The sequence below is a fragment of the Convolutriloba macropyga genome, unplaced genomic scaffold, assembly GCF_964194025.1.
Source record: "Convolutriloba macropyga unplaced genomic scaffold, txConMacr16.3 SCAFFOLD_800, whole genome shotgun sequence".
Classification (NCBI taxonomy): Eukaryota; Metazoa; Xenacoelomorpha; order Acoela; family Convolutidae; genus Convolutriloba; species Convolutriloba macropyga.
Genome location: NW_027452150.1, coordinates 41,741 through 47,500, shown reverse-complemented (window position 1 = coordinate 47,500; position 5,760 = coordinate 41,741). Strand labels below are relative to the sequence as shown.

The 5,760-nt window shown below is 41.1% G+C and overlaps 2 pseudogenes; both read right to left on the bottom strand.

Moving 5' to 3' along the window:
• Positions 1-1,494, bottom strand: part of LOC142357250 (large subunit ribosomal RNA) — a 5,490-nt pseudogene extending 3,996 nt beyond the window's left edge.
• Positions 1,495-3,177: 1,683 nt separating this feature from the next.
• Positions 3,178-3,329, bottom strand: LOC142357251 (5.8S ribosomal RNA; annotated as a pseudogene).
• Positions 3,330-5,760: the final 2,431 nt, after the last annotated feature.

Here is a 5,760-nt window from a genome sequence, read left to right as displayed (position 1 = left end):
TTGCGTGCATACTTTAGCGCAATCAATGTGTCCTCCTACACATGAATATCATTTTTGAGCTGGTGAGGCTCTTTTTCTCTAATCTAACTTGCGTTAGATATTGATATTCATGGTTGGGTATAGGCCACGAGCTCTAGTGCCATCCATTTTCAGGGCTGATTGATTCGGCAGGTGAGTTGTTACACACTCCTTAGCGGATTTCAACTTCCATGACCACCGTCCTGCTGTCAGTATCAATCAACACCTTTTGTGGTGACTCATGAGCAAGTAGTTAGGCGCCTTAACCCAACTTTTGGTTCATCCCACATCGCCGGTTCTGCTTACCAAAAGCGGCCCACAAAAAGCTTGCATTCATAGTCCAAGTGCAATTAAGTCACAAGGACATCTCACCGATTTATAGTTTGAGAATAGGTGAAGGAAAAATTTTCCCCCATTCCTCTAATCATTCGCTTTAACCGATGAAATTGCTTTGCGAAGATTTTTCAATCTTGCTCAAGCTTTTGCTATCCTGAGGGAAACTTCGGAGGAAACCAGCTACTAGATGGTTCGATTAGTCTTTCGCCCCTATGCTCAGGTCAGACGATCGATTTGCACGTCAGAACCGCTTCGGGCTTCCACCATGGTTTCCCGTGGCTTCGCCCTGCCCAAGCATAGATCACCATCTTTCGGGTCGTGTGCTACTTGCTCTGGATCAGTCATGCAATAAGAGCAAAACCGTCCGTGGTTGCGGGACACCGAATCGGCGCCCTCACCACACAAAGTAGTGCAATTCATAAAAATTACACTGTTCACTTTCATTTCGCGTGTGCGCTTTCAATGAGCGACAACACTTGCAAGCAACTCACACTCCTTGGTCCGTGTTTCAAGACGGGCTGTAGAGAGCATTGAATAGGAAGTTGAGGTCAGACAGGCAATCAAGATCAATTTATCTCATTTTGTTTAGAATCAACAAGAAGAATTCCGAGGAAAACTTCTGCTCGATTCATTAACAAGATTTGCCAAAAGACGACAACTACACTACTCGGTAGCCGAGAATATAATATCAAGGCATTGAGTATGGTAACGCTCACTCCAGTTCCCCTTCAACAGTTTCACGTACTTTTCACTCTCTCTTCAGAGTGCTTTTCAACTTTCCCTCACGGTACTTGTTTACTATCGGTCTCGCTTTATAATTAGCTTTTGGAGAGACATATCTCCAGCTTCGAGTTGCACTTTCAAACAACTCTACTCATAGGAATGAGCCATTATGACTGGTATCGAAAATGACCTTTACAGGATTTTCACCTTCTTTGATGCTACTTTCCAGTAGACATCAGGACAAATTCACCAGTCTAGCATCAAACCATACCGGACACCGAGAAATGTTGCCATTTCTCTTCCCGATGAGCTTTTCCCTGTTCATTCGCCATTACTAAGGGATTCTCAGTTGATTTCTTTTCCTCCCCTTACTGATATGCTTAAGTTAAGGGGGTTCTCTCGCCCAATTCAGGTTATGTAGTTGATTGTCTCTTAATTGGTTCACTGACCAATATGAGACAGAAACCGATTCAGCAGTTTTGTTCGCTACTACTATCAAACACAGGTCGAAGTTTCCATTCAGTCATTAATTCCAACTTTCAAATGTTGTTGTTTCAGCTTTCGCTTACTAGAAGCAACATAATACTCGCTGCAATACAGACCTCGGGAAACCCTCACCGTGAATAAGGTTCACTCACATATTTCACTACATTTTGCGTGGGATTGGAGATGAGGCTACTCGTTCTTGCTCAGTACTAGGCTGAAAATTAACGAAACTTCGTTACAAACGTTCACATGTTGATGTTTCCGCTTTCGCGTACTCGAAACAACATAATACTAGTCTTTGTAATTTAGTTTCATAATTTCAACTGTTCTCATGCAGAATTTTTGCTCATTCTTATCCCAAATTTTGACCTGGCTACTAGTTACACTCCTTGTACTTATTGCAAAATGACCACAAATTTCAACAGCTTTCACATGTTGCTGTTTCGGCTTTCGCTTACTACAGTCAACATAATACTCGTTGCAAAATAAGTGCTCGGCATCTGCAATTTTCCAAAGACGAAGTTTCGCCAGTTCAATTTTCGCTCGCCAATTATGGCTACTAATTCACACGGTACTGAGCTCAACAACATTAAATTTGTTCAGCAAGACTTTCACATGTTGATGTTTTGGCTTTCGCCTACTAGAAGCAACATAATACTCGTCTTGTTAGCTCATTCAATGAGAATAGCTTTTCCCGTTGAGAATTTTTGCCTTCAATTGGCGTTGTAGTGAGTTTGGCTACTCAGATCACCAAATACTTGTGACAATTCGAACCAGAAATGTTTTCAATTTTCACATGCTGATGTTTCGGATTCAACCTACTAGAAGCAGCATAATACTTGTATTCAACAATTTCTGTATCAAATCCCAGTTTTCTCTGGTGCATCTTTGCCAAACTATTCCAAACTGCCTGAGTCTGAATACCAATTACAGGTACTAGTAAATGCACGTTACTAAGGACTATATAGTTCTAGGTTACTGTACACAACGACGTTCACATGTTGATGTTTCAGCTGCCGCTTACTAGAAACAACATAATACTTATCGTGCATACCTTTCCATAACTTGTCCTTTTCAGATGCATTAGTTTCCCTTTGTCTTGGCTTCTACAGTCAGACTGGCTACTAGTAACAGCACAGTACTAATCACATATCGTTCTACAGTTTGCAGACAACTTTCACATGTTGATGTTTCAGCTTTCGCCTACTAGAAACAACATAATACTCGCTGTATACATTTGTAGTTCTCTATGTAACTTTCATGTGAAGAAGTTTCGCCAGTCTTTTTGACTGTCTCAAATCTGAGTCATGCTTAGGCTACTAGTTGCTTCATAGTACTTATCGCCTCGAGATCATTGAACAAAACTTGATTTTCACATGTTGCTGTTTCAGCTTCCGCTTACTAGAAACAACATAATACTAGTCTCATTAAGTTCCGTCTCTTTGCAATTTTCTTATGAAGAAAATTCGCCATCACAATGACTCCAGCAGTTCTTGATCAAGGAATGCAATCATTGATCAGAATGCTATTATTTGAATCGGTTCTGCTTTAAGTGTTCCAATTTTATTGGAAGCACCAACAATAGAACATCAATGTGTTCAATCGAGAGTTATATAACCCTGAATCGGACGCAGTCAACAGCCGAAGCCGAGACCGCCTTTTGCGTTAGAGAGGTCGGTAAACAAATCTTGCGATTCATACCGAATTAACACATATAGCTGTGCTCCTCTTCGTAAAGCGAGCCAAGTGATCCCCTGTTGAAGGATGTATTTGGACCAATCTAGTAGCATTTGGTTTCCAACAAGCTCTCCCAAGTTAGCTTACTTATTGGGCTTTTCAACCAATTCGGTTGGCTACAAGCATCATCAAAGTACTAGCCACAGTTTGATCGCAAAATTCTACGACTTTCACATGTTGATGTTTCGGCTTGCGCTTAGCCTACTATAAGCAACATAATACTAGTCATATCATAGAGCGTGATCAGCTTGTGACGTTCTCATGATGAAGTTTCACCAACAGTGTCTCACTTCGAGCTTAAATCCAGCTACTAGTAACTACACAGTACTGACTGCAACGATAACTTTTATCTATACCTTTCACATGCTGCGCTTTCGGCCAGGGCCTACTAACGTCAACATAATACTCGATATAAACTTTTGTTCATGATGCAGCTTCCCCATGCAGAAGTTTCGCCTTCAAATGCTCTCTTGGCCATATGACGTAAGAAAAGGTTACTAGTAACATCACAGTACTAGCCACAGTTTGATTGCAAAATTCTACGACTTTCACATGTTGATGTTTCGGCTTGCGCTTAGCCTACTAGAAGCAACATAATACTAGTCATATCATAGAGCGTGATCAGCTTGTGACGTTCTCATGATGAAGTTTCACCAACAGTGTCTCATTTCGAGCTTAAATCCAGCTACTAGTAACTACACAGTACTGACTGCAACGCTAACTTTTATCTATACCTTTCACATGCTGCGCTTTCGGCCAGGGCCTACTAACGTCAACATAATACTCGATATAAACTTTTGTTCATGATGCAGCTTCCCCATGCAGAAGTTTCGCCTTCAAATGCTCTCTTGGCCATATGACGTAACACAAGGTTACTAGTAACATCACAGTACTAGCCACAATTTGATCGCAAAATTCTACGACTTTCACATGTTGATGTTTCGGCTTGCGCTTAGCCTACTATAAGCAACATAATACTAGTCATATCATAGAGCGTGATCAGCTTGTGACGTTCTCATGATGAAGTTTCACCAACAGTGTCTCACTTCGAGCTTAAATCCAGCTACTAGTAACTACACAGTACTGACTGCAACGATAACTTTTATCTATACCTTTCACATGCTGCGCTTTCGGCCAGGGCCTACTAACGTCAACATAATACTCGATATAAACTTTTGTTCATGATGCAGCTTCCCCATGCAGAAGTTTCGCCTTCAAATGCTCTCTTGGCCATATGACGTAAGAAAAGGTTACTAGTAACATCACAGTACTAGCCACAGTTTGATTGCAAAATTCTACGACTTTCACATGTTGATGTTTCGGCTTGCGCTTAGCCTACTAGAAGCAACATAATACTAGTCATATCATAGAGCGTGATCAGCTTGTGACGTTCTCATGATGAAGTTTCACCAACAGTGTCTCATTTCGAGCTTAAATCCAGCTACTAGTAACTACACAGTACTGACTGCAACGCTAACTTTTATCTATACCTTTCACATGCTGCGCTTTCGGCCAGGGCCTACTAACGTCAACATAATACTCGATATAAACTTTTGTTCATGATGCAGCTTCCCCATGCAGAAGTTTCGCCTTCAAATGCTCTCTTGGCCATATGACGTAACACAAGGTTACTAGTAACATCACAGTACTAGCCACAATTTGATCGCAAAATTCTACGACTTTCACATGTTGATGTTTCGGCTTGCGCTTAGCCTACTAGAAGCAACATAATACTAGTCATATCATGGAGCGTGATCAGCTTGTGACGTTCTCATGATGAAGTTTCACCAACAGTGTCTCATTTCGAGCTTAAATCCAGCTACTAGTAACTACACAGTACTGACTGCAACGATAACTTTTATCTATACCTTTCACATGCTGCGCTTTCGGCCAGGGCCTACTAATGTCAACATAATACTCGATATAAACTTTTGTTCATGATGCAGCTTCCCCATGCAGAAGTTTCGCCTTCAAATGCTCTCTTGGCCATATGACGTAACACAAGGTTACTAGTAACATCACAGTACTAGCCACAATTTGATCGCAAAATTCTACGACTTTCACATGTTGATGTTTCGGCTTGCGCTTAGCCTACTAGAAGCAACATAATACTAGTCATATCATAGAGCTTGATCAGCTTGTGACATTCTCATGATGAAGTTTCACCAACAGTGTCTCATTTTGAGCTTAAATCCAGCTACTAGTAACTACACAGTACTGACTGCAACAATAACTTTTATCTATACCTTTCACATGCTGCGTTTTCGGCCAAGGCCTACTAACGTCAACATAATACTCGATATAAAATTTTGATCATGATGCAGCTTTCCCATGCAGAAGTTTCGCCTTCAAATGCTCTCTTGGCCATATGACGGAACACCAGGTTACTAGTAACATCACAGTACTAGCCACAGTTTGATTGCAAAATTCTACGACTTTCACATGTTGATGTTTCGGCTT